This window comes from Gopherus flavomarginatus, chromosome 16, assembly GCF_025201925.1.
Source record: "Gopherus flavomarginatus isolate rGopFla2 chromosome 16, rGopFla2.mat.asm, whole genome shotgun sequence".
In the NCBI taxonomy this organism is placed as follows: domain Eukaryota; kingdom Metazoa; phylum Chordata; order Testudines; family Testudinidae; genus Gopherus; species Gopherus flavomarginatus.
In genome coordinates, this window is record NC_066632.1 from 23,933,094 (window position 1) to 23,947,362 (window position 14,269).

At 42.2% G+C, this 14,269-nt stretch overlaps 2 long non-coding RNA genes across 5 annotated transcripts in view; one reads left to right on the plus strand and one right to left on the minus strand.

The window, feature by feature from the left end:
• The window catches only part of LOC127035438 (uncharacterized), an 18,779-nt gene continuing 4,510 nt past the window's right edge, over window positions 1-14,269 (plus strand). Inside the window, exon 1 of the long non-coding RNA XR_007769807.1 lies at window positions 1-189. This is a non-coding gene — a long non-coding RNA (uncharacterized LOC127035438). The remainder of the gene's footprint in view (window positions 190-14,269) is intronic.
• LOC127035437 (uncharacterized) overlaps window positions 6,124-14,269 on the minus strand; it is a 27,834-nt gene continuing 19,688 nt past the window's right edge. Inside the window, exons 3-4 of one of the 4 annotated variants that reach the window (XR_007769804.1) lie at window positions 12,738-13,212; window positions 6,124-12,376 (exon numbers count right to left, since the gene is read on the minus strand). This is a non-coding gene — a long non-coding RNA (uncharacterized LOC127035437). Of the gene's footprint in view, window positions 13,213-14,269 lie in introns of all 4 variants that reach the window. The other 3 variants (XR_007769806.1, XR_007769805.1, XR_007769803.1) reach the window with 3 other exon arrangements.

The following is a 14,269-nucleotide window of genomic DNA, read 5'->3' on the forward strand; positions in this document are numbered from 1 at the left end:
TGTAACCAGTGTCACAAGATATTTACATGCCAGATGCGCTGAAGATTCATATGTCCCTTCATGCTTCAACCACCATTCCAGAGGATATGCATCCATGCTGATGACAAGCTCTGCTTGATAACGATCCAAAGCAGAGCAGACCGGTGCATGTTCATTTTCATCGTCTGAGTCAGATGCCACCAGCAGAAGGTTAATTTTCGTTTTTGTGGTTCGGGTTCTGTAGTTTCTGCATCTGAGTGTTGCTTTTTTAAGACTTCCAAAAGCATGCTCCACACCTCGTCCCTCTCAGATTTTGGATGGCACTTCAGATTCTTAAACTTTGGGTTGAGTGCTGTAGCTAAATCTCACATTGGTACCTTCTTTGCATTTTGTCAAATCTGCAGTGACAGTGTTCATAAATCAAACAGTATGTGCTGGGTCATCATCTGAGACTGCTGTAACATGAAATATATGGCACAATGCGGGTAAAACAGAGCAGGGGACATACAATTCTCCCCCAAAGAATTCAGTCACAAATTTAATTAATGCTCTCTTTTTTTAACGAACATCATCATCATGGAAGCATGTCCTCCGGAATGGTGGCTGAAGCATGAAAGGGCTTACAAATGTTTAGCATATCTGGCATGTAAATACCTTGCAACACTGGTTACAAAAGTGCCATGTGAACGCCCGTTCTCACTTTCAGGTGACACTGAAGCAGGCAGCAGTATCTCCCATAAATGTAAACAAACTTGTTTGTCTTAGCAATTGGCTAAACAAGAAGTAGGACTGAGTTGACTTGCAGGGTCTAAAGTTGTACATTGTTTTGTTTTTGAGTGCAGTTATGTAACAAAAAAAAATCTACATTTGTAAGTTACACTATCAGGATAGAGATTGTGCTACAGTACTTGTTTGAGGTGAATTGAAAAATACTATTTCTTTTGTTTACAAATATTTGCACTGTAAAAATTATAATAAAAATAATATAAAGTGAGCACTGTACACTTTGTATTCTGTGTTGTAATAGAAATCAATATATTTGAAAATGTAGAAAAACATCCAAAAATATTTAATACATTTCAATTGGTATTCTATTGGTTTAAACAGGGTGATTGATCAAGATTATTTTTTTTATCACAGTTTAATTTTTTTGAGTTAATCATGAGAGTTAACAGCAATTAATTGACAGCCCTAGTTTCAACATTAGCACCTCCTCATTAAAATATATAACTCCCCTACCCCCCTCAAAAAAAAAACTTGGTGAAGAAATAATTTAGCTTTTTAACATTTGCAGAAAAATATTTCTTTTAAGTTTTTCCATTTCCTCTCAGTTTCTGCTTTGTTTCTATGAAAGAAATTAGTACTTGGTCCTCATTTTATTTGACAACACAGCATTCACTGGAATGTGGTCTGAAATGCACAACATGACAAATGGAGAGACAGTCTTCTGGTTTCCCGTTGTGGCCTCTTCCTAAGTGAGTCCACTCACCTATAGGTCTGCATAGGATGGAGAGAGATGTTAGCACTAATATAGGTGTGTCATACAGAATGAAGGGTAGTTGGAAAACTTCCTAGAAGGACAAGAGGCAGAGATTTATCTAAGTCTTCTAAAACCCGCTGGAGACTGAAATGAACATCACAGCTAACACCCTTTGCTCTTCCTCACAAACCCAAGGGCTAAGAATTCTTAGCATAGCACCTTCAGAGTGCTTTCCAAAATTCCGCCAGCTAGCCAACTCTTTCTATAGAATGGTTATTTGCATCTACCTTACTTTTGTAGTTAATATCTTTCTAGCTTTGCTATTTGAGACAAGTTCCTGTTTTTTCGTAATAGTTTCTTTAACAGTGGAAGCTGAATGTAACTATCCGGATGAATGTAACCATCAGATTTGATATATCTATACTCCTCTGGCTGGACTGACTCACCACTTCATTCTTCTATGGTAGATAAACTTGAGTTTCACACACTTCACTGTACATGAGTCTCAAAAAATCAAGGCGTTGCCTGCTTTAGGTTGACTTTAAAGATCCTGTGGTGCTTTCTTAGAAGGAAAACGTTTGCCTCAGTTGCCAAAATTTTCCTCAGCTGGTGGTGTGCAGGGTGTAGTTCCCTAGCTGTCGTCTTTCACCACAGATATGGCTGCATTTTAATGAAGTTGTATGTATAGAGCTTATGGCATGCCCTAGGACGTGTGCATCTTTTATTATCATGACTGTGTCCTCTCCTTGCATCAGAAAGTGCAATCTACTGACTTATTCTAATACTGATAAAAAGACCTTACGGATCATTCTCCCTCTTTATGTGCATGACACCAGGACTGAGGCCTGACTTTGAAATGGCCGAACAAGACTCCTCTCTGAAAAAGAGACCCTGTGCCTTTAAATCTACAGCAAATGGAGAAAAACAAGCTGTGATTTATATAAGCTGGGTAATCATGTGATTTGCAGGAAAGCTCTCTCCCTCTGCCCCCTCCCCTTCCCTGCTTCCCCTCCCCACACTGGCCTCCAACTGGCATGCAGCACAGTTCCAAGAAAGAGGCACCAGCATTGGGGCCTGAGCAGGGGGCGGAAAGGAGAATGGGGCGGCGGGGGGGGGGGGGTTCATTCAGAAAGAGAGAAAGCAAAACAAACAGAAGCAAGGCGGGAAAGAAGAAGGAGGGGAGGCGGGAAATGGGGGGAGGGGAGAGGGGCCTCTGCATTGTTTTCATTTCTGCAATTCTTCGCCCTCCATAGAACTACATATGAGCTATAAGAAAAGCTGGTTTTCTATCTCTCGGGCACTTACCACACCTCGAAGCCCAATTGACAAACTGATCCCACCAGCAGGTTATTTATATTCATGCTAGCAGGGGTAAACAAATAAATTGTAGACTGTTTACAATATTCTGGTAGTATCCAGTACCCATACAGTGCAAAAGCATCCCAGCTACCAGCGGTGAAAAAAGGAGAAACATCCTTGTCTTCTGCATGCCAGCATTTGTGTGTGTGTATATGTGTAAATACCCCATATTTACCTTTCGATTTATTTTATTCATTAAGGCCCAGAGACATTTTATTCATTTAATGAAGATAAAAAACCCAACTCCATGTGACCAAGAGCAGAAGCAAGCAGTAGATAATTTTGTACTGAAAAGTAGGAAGAAGTGGCCATTTCTAGAGCAGAAAAGACGACGTTGTTCTCCTTTGTGATTAGCACGTAGGATTTTGATTCTGGTAGATTGAACGTGGCCTTTTAGATCAGTGCCAAGAACAACAGAAACTCAGATTGTTAGATGCCATCCGCTAAACGGATTGAACGACCCTTTGTTTTACTCCAGCAGTTCTGGTTGGGCAGAATGAAATCTAAATCTTCCCTGCAACATTTTAGCTCATCTCAAGCAGACTTTGGGCTTTTGCTTGTAATTGTGCCCCCCCCACCCCCCCTGCAACTCTCAAGATGTATTTGGTGGTGAGAATGAAGTACATGGCAATGACCTGGGGAGGTAACACCAGGTGATACGCTATCAGGAGATGCAATACATCAAAATGTCTCACAATCTTACGCCTTTTTTACCTATTAGAAACACAAGCTCAAGCAGGATAATAAAACGTCTGTGAAATTCACAGAAGTATCCCCACATTTGCAAATGGCCTGTCAATTTAGCACCAGGAAATGCAGAGTATGTACAGTATGCCTCACATGCTGGGTACACTGACTCATTGCAGGGAATGAGTAGTGCAAGTTTCTCAGTTCTTCAGGGAGGGAGCAAGTGTCTTTTTCTTCTGGTTTGTTTCTGTAAACCTTTTAGGAAAGAGAGTGAGTAAAGGGGAAAGCCCTAAATATAGAAAAATGGAGCTGCTGATTGCTTATCGGAGGCTCCTCTGAGACATGTTTTGCAGGGCTCCCATCTGCTTCAGTCTGTTACTTTAAGCCCCTGCATTCTGTGTTGCCACTCAGGCCCGTAGGGCAGCCACATCATAGCTGTCTTTCCCTCTGTCACTTCAGGGGCCATTTTTCACTCATCTTGGAGTTTGCTGCTGCGTATGTTTGTTGTGTTCTGCCAAGAGCTGTCCTGCCAGTTTGCTTTGTCCTGCCAGAAGTTCCATCCCTCAAACTCTTTATTTCTTTAGGTGTAAGCAGCATGACTGAGGGCCCAGCATGGGAGATGAGAGGTGGCGGGGGTGAGGGGGAGGATAAAAGCATGTAGAAAATGAGCATTATGGCTCAGGAAAAATATGGGTGTTTGAGGCTCTGGGACAAAGCAGCTCCCCCCTTTTATCTTTCTACCGATGTAACCGGAGGAAGCACAATCCATAATTAGCCTTCAGTGACCTCCATTTGAAAAGCAACAGTAAGAGCACAGCTGTAATGTGATACATAAGCAGACTGGTTACTCCTCTCCTAACAGTAGTTGAACTGAAAATCTCATGGTGAGTTACAAGGCCTTTAGAAAATTCCAGACAGATGGTTCTTTCCCCTTCCTACCCCCCACAGTTTGTAACAATTCGGGATCTTTCCTCCTCCTCATACCTGACTTCAAAGAAATACCCGCAGCTGCTTTTCTTTTTACATTGCTCAGAAATTTGCAAAGGCCAAGAGCATGAGACCTTCTTGGCCAGTACATGGCATACACTTCAGAAGCTTCCAGGGCTACAGACAGCTCAGTAATGGAAAACATAGACCATTGGGGACACTGCTTATCAGAGATCACCTTTTCTTATGGATATGGGACACTGCCATGTGGAACTAGAGCAGGTACTCCTACTAAAATACTGCCTAGCCATGAATCGGATTAGCAAACTTGCCAGGAGCCTAAGGACCGTACCTAATTGGTATACATGAAGGAGATTGCAGCCGCAGGAAAACTGGTCAAATTAGGTATGTAGGAGGGAGTTGCCATATCGAATCAGGTCCACCTAGTCTGTTATCCTGCCTCCAACAATGGATTGTGCCTGATGTTTCTGAGGACAGAGAAACATTGTTATTGGTTCAGTGTTATACGTGGAAGGTGAAGGAATGTGGATTCTTTTCTGCTCCTTGAAGGTGATCAGCTGATGTTTTGAAGCAGAATAGTTGATTATTCTTATCATTATCTTAACATGCACAAGTATCAGAGGGGTAGCCGTGTTAGTCTGGATCTGTAAAAGCAGCAAAGAGTCCTGTGGCACCTTATAGACTAACAGACGTTTTGGAGCATGAGCTTTCGTGGGTGAATACCTACTTCGTCAGATGCATGTATTCACCCATGAAAGCTCATGCTCCAAAACGTCTGTTAGTCTACAAGGTGCCACAGGACTCTTTGTTGCTTTAACATGCACATTTATACATGCATCCGATGAAGTGGGTATTCACCCACGAAAGCTCATGCTCCAATACATCTGTTAGTCTATAAGGTGCCACAGGACTCTTTGCTGCTTTTACAGATCCAGACTCACATGACTACACCTCTGATACTTGACATTTACAAAAGTTAATGCCCATCCAATTATTCAGCCCTAATCTAAAGTTAGAGACAATAAAAGCTCCTTTGCTCCACCCCCTGCTTACACCTCTTGCTGCTGCTGTTGAATGCATTCTCCTGAATGGAAGAAACATTTTCTAAGCCACATGAAGGTGTTTCACCCAGAATACACTCCTGCTCTGGGAGGAGTTTGTAAAGAGACAATGAACATGTTCAGACTAGGCTGTCAGTAAATGACAAGAGAGAGTTCTGTCAAAACAACACTCAAAGAGAAATAGAGACGTGTGCAAAGAGGTTCAGAGCTCTGTAGCAAAGCACAGTGGAGTCAGGTGTCTAGTGACACTGCCAGGTCAGCCAGCCTCGCACAAGGAACACAGTTTTGCCTCCTGCCTACATTTTCTTGCATCCTTACTTTTATGTTTTACGATTTCTTTTATCCTTGATTTCTTAGCATGCGTGTTCCTCTTCTCCCAAATAGCCATGTCAGAGAAGCAAGGAATTAATAAATGCTGGCTAGGATTCCGGAACTAAATGGCACAAGTGAATTGCTAATGCACTGGCCTTTCACCTTTCCAGGGAACTCTCGCATCTGGGTGAGGTTACAACTGAGATGAGTTTAGGGGTCCTCCACTGAATCCCTAGATTAGAGTAAAAAAAACTTTACACAAAAAGCACAGTTAGCAGTTTCTGAGTTTTTATCGGTTTCCTAAAAATACAAGAAAATAGTTCCTCTGATTTGGCTGTTTGCTTCACAAATCCTTTTCGGCTGGAATCCACAGCAAATACCCAGCCAAACGAAATACACCTAAATCCAGCATTTTTACAAAACAAAAAAGCAAATGTTAGCAACCCATCTCCAGTGTTTGGTAGCTCACATAATCATTCGTGCAAAAATTAGGTGGGGCATTAACATTGGGAACTATGTTTAAAGCACCCCTTTTGTGTTTTGGTTTGTCTCTCTTTCCCTTTCCCCTCCTCCCATGCATATCTATTATTTTCTTAATCTCCTTCTCTCTTTCTCCAGTTAACTGGAAAAAAGCAAGCTGCTGCACATTTTAGCCAGCTCCCATGTTGGGCACGTTCCAGTTTACTAATCTTGGACATTTGATTTAGGGTTAAGAACCATACAGGAAGTACTTCTGCTTAGATCAGGCTTTCCCCTTTTCAGTCTTCTCTCTTGTGGCACCTCTCCTTGTTTACCTTGAATCCAGCTGTGCCATTTTACCATTGTTAACTTTTATTCAGCAACCCGCTTCTCCAGCATGTATTTTACAGGAAAACCAAATGACCAGTCTAGGACAGCATGTTTTTCCCATTAACTGTATTGGAAAATAAAACAATGTCTGTATGATGTGTAGAACTAAATGTTTAAGCCTTCTCCGTGGTCTGGAAGCTCACCCCGAAAGCATCAGAGAGAAAGAACTAGATGAATTTATGGAGGTTAAGTCCATTAATGGCTATTAACCAGGATGGGTAAGGAATGGTGTCCCTAGACTGTTTTTGTCAGAGGATGGAGATGGATGGCAGGAGAGAGATCACTTGATCGCTACCTGTTAGGTTCACTCCCTCTAGGGCACCTGGTATTTGCCACTGTCAGCAGACAGGATACTGGGCTGGATGGACCTCTGGTCTGACCCAGTATGGCCATTCGTATGTTCTTATCAGGTGTGACATGACATAGAAGGAAAACTTAAAAGGAAAAATGTCCAAAATGTTGTGGATTATTTGTGTCTATGAAAACCTGAGTCTGGTTGCACAAGCAGCACTTGCAAGCATTGTCTGGATGCAGCAGTGCCATTTGTGCACTCAGTCAAGCTTTTCAACGTACATGTTGTGGATTCAAATTTGGAGGTTGGTTTGAGGCCCCTTTGAAAATTTGGTGCAATGTGTAGAATTGACCCTTGTCACTGTTGAAGTCATTTAGCTTTTTATCCACAAGAAAAGAAAATGTGTAAGAATACCATTACTGCAACAGCTGTTGGTTTCATAATTCTCTGAAAGATAACCAAAAGTCACCCAGAAATTAATGGCACACTTAAGCTTCTACTGTTCAGCAGTTTAACAGTTCACTTGGGTGTACAGTAATTTTACAACATATACAGGGGAGAGAATATGAAATTCTATTTTAACAAAGTACCTTTGTTTGGGAAGCAAAGTGTTCTGGTCTATTTTAAAGCTGTTGGAACTTAGGATCCACGTCTGGTGACATGCTGTGCTGCAAATTTGTTTTGGGTATTAGAGCAAGTAAAGTTTAGGTAATACAGACCATCAAAGGCAAAATAGCAATGCTTAAGTAGCTAGAGAGGTTCTGTAGATGGTAAATATTCCAAAGACTCCTTATGTCAACCAGCACTGATGGAACAGTCTAGTTCATGAAGGAAGAAAAACAGGCTTTAAAATCTTTACAATTATGCTTTGTTTTAGTTACCTTCCCTTCTTCCCTCCCCCTCCCCCCCCATTCCAAACAACTCAATGCCACTCCCAGAGAGTGGGTAGACAAATTCTGGTTTGTCCCTGCTAGGAAGAGGACTAATTCTTGGAGGCAGAAGGTTGCTAGTGGTAAAGGCTATTTAACCACAGTGCTTTCTAAAATTTCTCCTTGTTTTTCCTCTTCAGTGTGTAAAAGTAAAATGTGTGGTAATTCCAGAGCTTCACGAGATGAAACTAAACATTTGACTCCCTTGTAGCAAAGGGGCCCTCAAGAGGTAAAGCTGCTCCCAGGGCAGGACAGAGAGTCACTCTCTTAATTCCCAGGGGAACACTCTTGTTTCACAGCAACGCCTGAAGAATTTCCAAAGCTTTTAACCAGAAGAATCGTGAATCGAATATCTGCCAATCTCCTCTGCTGCACCAAGAAAGCCTCTCATTACTGGTGTTTGTGACTGCAAAATACATCCTCTCTCCCCTGCCCAGTGTTCCTCTCTGGATAAGCAGTAAGGAGAGACCAAGCCACTAGTGAAGACTGGGCTTCGGCTGAACCCAAACGCACATTCAGTGTATATTTTTTCACCTCCATCGGCCACCTTGAGGGATGGAAGAGACTTGATCTATTAGGTCTCTTCCATCTCTAGTTTCTATGAGTTGATTAACTGATTTCAGCTTAGAGCTTTAGGCAGGCAAGTAAAGTTTAACTAGTTTTAAATAAATAAATTTGTTAGTCTCTAAGGTGCCACAAGTACTCCTGTTCTTTTTGCGGATACAGACTAACACAGCTGCTACTCTGAAACCTAGTTTTAAAGTTTATCTCTGCGATGCCAAATTCAACATAAACTTTGCCCAGCTTCTCTGCCAAGCTGCATAGGCTACCTGGTGCTCCAACTGGGCAGTATTCTGACTGAAGATGCCCATACATTCCTGAGAATTAGAAATACAAAGGCTGATGTTCAACTGGTAACGTTAGCCTGCCATGCATCCATTCAAAATATATCTGCTAAAATTATCTTCGTGGTCCGTTGAACTGAACTTGCCACTCCCACTCTTTGGATCCCTCCATTGGCTTACCCTTGGACACGGCATCAAGTTCAAGCATCTCTATTCTGATTTGATTATGTTTTTGCATCCCCTTCGTGCGAGAGGAAACAGGTACACAAGGAGCAGAGCTACAGAGAATCAGGCCCCCCGTTGTCTGTGTCTCTCTTCAGGACAAGGGCTGTCTTTATTTTGGTGTCTTGCACAGTGCTGAGCACTGTTTTTAACTGCTAATAAAATACCGTTTGACAATAATTACTCACCATAATCGCTACATCTTATTGAAAAAGAGCACTAAATATAGGTAACAGTCATGTAGAACATTTCATAAGTTAAATAAGACTCTGCTTCCTTCCTTGGCTCTCTCCCTTTTTGTCTTGGTGTTATTTCACGGCTCTCAGGGGCTGATTACAACAACATTACTGTAGAATTTGGCTAAGAAAAGCTATAAATCTTTGGTGTTTGAGTGGCTATTGGCCTCTTACTCACCCTCTCCCTGACTCACATTTTAAAAGTATATTTGCTTTGATAGTTATTGTTAATTCATTTAATCATAAAAATGATACACATGTAAATAAATTAATAAACTGATCCTCAAATTGAGATTCTATTAAAGGGTTTTGCCATCCAGATGTCCAGAGAGGGAATATTTAACCTACAGCTGAAAAACAGAGGATTCTTTCTGACATAGCTGTTGACATGAAGGTAAATTTTGCTGCTGCTGTGATTAATATTTGACATTCAGCTGCCATTTTGTTTTTCTAAAATTATCCAGAAATGCAGACCATAACAATGAATAATTAATAAAATATAATGTGGGTGCTGAGGCTTGGCAAGCCTGTAAAAAAAAAAAAAAATGACAGCTTCAGTCACAGGTTCTCTGAATCTATCAATCTGTCATAACTCAGGTATGGGATAGTTGACAAACCAAAGCATTCCTCGGATAGTTTGCTCATGAGCAGCTCACCCAGCCAAACCCTGTCTACTCCAGCACATCCCTGCAAGCACTGCACACCTGGGTGAGTCGTGTACATCTGAGCAATCGCTGCACACCTCGACAAGCCCTGCCCACTCAGTCAGACCCTGCACAATTGATCAAATTCCAGAGACCCATGCAAGCCCTCCCTACGAGATTTTCCCCTAAACTGCAGGAGGAGATGATGACTAAACGCATACACAAAGTGCTTTGCATGAGAGTGGGGATGAGAGATTTGTGTTTGATTCTTCCTGAGGTTGGCAGTCTGCCATTCCCCACCCCCCATTACATGTACAGTTGCTTAATGATTTCCTTTTGTACAGTAGAGGTGCAAGGGGGTGGGAAAGGGGAGGGACAGAGGGAAGGTACCTACATTGTCTTTTGAAGGATTAAGTAAAGAAATATTTAAGGGCATCAGGTTTTCTTTGTGTAGTTTCCTCTGCTCCAGTGGCAGAAAACAGATGTCAGGGCTGCGCATGACAGTCCTAGTGTCTCTGATGTAATCAGACTGAATAAACAGCTCTGTTTTTCCTCTCACACCATGGTGTTCTCTGTCCTTAGCATTTTCATATGTTTGTAGAGCTGAATCTAAATCTGATGTATTATTTCAGGATCCTCAGAAGAAATACTGAGTTCACTTCAGATGGTTTAACATACACATTGAGCCATGTTCAATCTGGACCACAGATTCTGGCAAATGTTAACAAAATTGAGGTGCCACTGATCTGTCCTAGGTTGGGGGGCAAGCCTGTTGCATGGCACTGCATTACTCCCTCCAGTGCTTTCTGAGGCACACTCTGTATTGTTTCATCAGTGGGATATAGTGGATAGAGCACTGGACTGGAACTCAGAAAACCTGGCTGCTGTTCCTGCCTCTGCCACTGTCCTGCTGAGTGAGCAAATTTCAATTGAAATGAAATTAATTGGCAGCAAGTTTAAAACAAACAGAAGGAAGTATTTCTCCACACAATGCACAGTCAACCTGTGGAACTTCTTACCACGGGATGTTGTGAAGCCCAGCACTGTAGCAGGTTTGAAAAAATAACTAGATACATTAATGGAGAATAGGTCCAGCAAGATGGGCAGGGGTTGTGTCCCTAGCCTCTGTTTGCCAGAAGCTCGGAATGAGCGACAGGGGATGGATCACTTGATGATTACCTGATCTGTTCATTCCCTCTGGGGCACCTGGCATTGGCCATTGTTGGAAGACAGGATACTGTGTTAGATGGACCTTTGATCTGACCCAGTGTGGCCATTCTTATGACCTTGGGCAAGTCAGTTTCCCTCCCTGAGCCTCAGTTTCCCCATTTGTAAAATGGGGATAATGATAATGACCTTACTTCATAAAGCACTTTGTGATCTACTGTTGAAAAAAGGCTATATGAAAGCTTGGTGCTACTGTTCTTCACTGTTCCTTGGGACTTTTACAAGGCAATAGCAGATGAATCTGCAAGTTTAGAGTTATAGATTTTAGCCCTATCTCAGGGTTGAAAAACCACTCTAGAAATTTTACCAGGCCAGAGATTTTTCCTTTGGTATTACTGAAAATAATTACTTTTTAATAAGGAGTTTCTCCATTACTGTATAAGATCTGCAGAGGGCGACTCCCAGCTGAGACAAGCTATATAGAATTCTTACCAGCAAGCTGATAGAGTTCAGCACAGCACCTAATAGCTCAACCAGGAAGGTGATCTCCAATAAAGACCCGTTTAACACAGCTCCTTTCTGTTCAGCTAGAGATATGTGACTCCCAGCAGAATGCAAGGCCAGTGTGGGGTGACTTCCAGAGGAGACTATCTCATTCCAGCTTCTACCAGCACAGGCAAGGGTAAAATGAATTATTCTGGATTATTTCATATAGCTGCTCCATACAGACCCACACCAGAGTCCAAGTCTGAGTCTTAGCTGTGGTAACACAGAGGCCTCGGTCCTCCAAGTCCTTACAGGTTGTGCAGAGTTGTTGGGCTGCAGCACAAGTGTAAGTGGAGGCTATGCATGAGCACAGGTAGGGTGATCTGATGTGCATAGTCGTTCATACTCACTGGAATTAAATCCCAAGCCCACTCCCTTAGTCTCAAGAATGCAGAATATATAACATGCAGGGTGTGGAGGAGCTATGGGCTTAAATGCAAGTCTCTTAAGTGCAAGTGATATACTGAGTTATACACTCCCATCTTAGGATCTTACTACAAGGCAGGGGAAACCTGGCAAACACACCACAGTGCTCTTATTAATGCAGGATTAGGGTCTTCTGCATTCCCTGTCATGTGCATAATTTTTTACCTTGTATTTGTGCATGCGACTGGGCCTCCAGATTAGATAGGGGACTCTATTGGTTGGTTGTCTGCTCTAGTATCTGTCCACCCTCTGGCAATGTAGCATTTTCACAGCCCACCTCACCTGAAATCCTGCACGGAACTAATAATCTTCACATCTGGGAAATGATTGTGATGTGAAAAATTCAGCAGCATGATGTTGCTTTCAGGGTCAAACAAGAAGAACAAAAGGCAGCCTGTAGGAGAGAAAACCTGAGCTAAAGCCTTCTTGAATCATACTCACATGGCTGAGTAAAGAGATAATGAAAAGGGGAAGGTTTACAGTTAGATTTGATCTGTTTGAAAGTTCTCTCCAGTATGGAAGCCCTTTAAAAAAACAACAACAAAAAACACTTGTTTTCTGCAATTTTCAATATTGTAATGCCAGCCTCCAGTGAGTGGTGATTCAGTATCATTGGATCAGCTTTTCAACAATGAACCATCCTCTGCACTGACACCTTTTTGGAGATGATGTATCTGGGATTGAATTCCAGTCTGGCCAGGGTGTTACCCATATGGATGGGTTAGTGATGCAGTTAATAGAATACCAGCTCTTACCACAGCTGGATGAGCAGCTTGGCAACCCTGTGTTTGGGTTAGCTACCCAAGTCACAGTGCCACTCTTAGGTCTCTCAATGAAACTAAGAAAAATTGAATGCTGTCATTGTTTCACATCCGCTTCTGGGATTTGGATTTCAGGCTGCGTCCACTTCCAAGGTCTCAGCTTAGAAGACTTGGTACTAAATTAGGTTGGTTGTTCAGGACATGTTGCATTTGACTTTCAAACAAAGTAGCAGCAAGTTCACCAGGCATGAAGGTTCAGAACTGGTCAGCTATTCAGTGTGACCTTAGGCCACATAAGGCTTTGAAAATCCATTATGTGAACTGCTAGTAGTTTCTCAGAAGAAAATAATTGTATGTCACTTTAAATGTTCAGTCAGCAGCTGGTTATTTATTCTTTTGGATGCATTTCACTGTTATGGCTCATTATAAGGCAAAATTAGTGGTCCGACCGAGTGGCAAAGTGATGACCCTGCCAAGAGAAATGCAAAAGAAAGTGTCTTTTACTTCTTTCTATTAGGACTTTCTCAAGCTGAAAAGAAATGGCCAGTTGCCAATTACATGAATGGGACAGGTGAACAGGACATATAGCGGTCCAGAACTGGGCTTCGTACCCTCTAAATATCTCTTTTGGAGAAGCAGTTCTAAGACAAGCATCATGGGTGTGGCAACAGCTAGGTCGAAATTCATGCAGCAGCTGGAAGCGGAGGAAGAGCAGGGATTCTGTCTTCCCTGTGGTTAATAACTTTGTGGTATGCGTGTGTTTAAATTTGACTTTCCTCTGCTGGCATTGAAGAAAAGAATAAAAAGGCTCCCAAAGGAACTATAAACCCTTTTGTGATCAGTGTTGTGTTGCTTGGGGAGAATGTGTAACATTTCCTCGTTGCCCCTTAGGCTCTCCCTTTCCCTGTGTGGGGAAAGTGGGGAATGGTTCAAATTAGTACAGCAGTCTGTCATAAAGACCAGGTTTCCTGCTCTCTCTTTATATCGGTCCCTTACTATGTCTGCCAATCACTCGGTGTGATTTCAGTACTTTTTAGTAGGCTTGGTCTCTCCTAGAATGTTGTGTTTCAGTTCATCACACTCTCTTTATAGTTCATGGAAACACTGTGATCAGTACTCCCTGACCCCAGCCACACATCCTCTTGTGGGATCTTTAAGCAAGGATCTCATTGTGATCACACACACACACACACACACACCCCCCCGCCATATGCTCTCTAGACTTCCTGCCTCCTTTTAAATGACCAGAGGTCATTTTAATGGAAGGTGAGTGTCTAAATCCCCTGCACTGTTTTGAAAATCTGAAACCAGATTATGGTCGTATTCTACATTGTAATCCTGACCTCCCCTTCTTATGCTGAGTTAGGCAAGAAAGGACTCAGATAACCATTTTATCTCTGATAAATACGTCACAAGTGAAATTAAAGAATGGATCTGCTAGGATGAGCTCATTCCATCCTAGATTATATTACACTTAATCAACGTTAGTATTAACAGAACTACAGTTGCACTCCATCACAATGGGG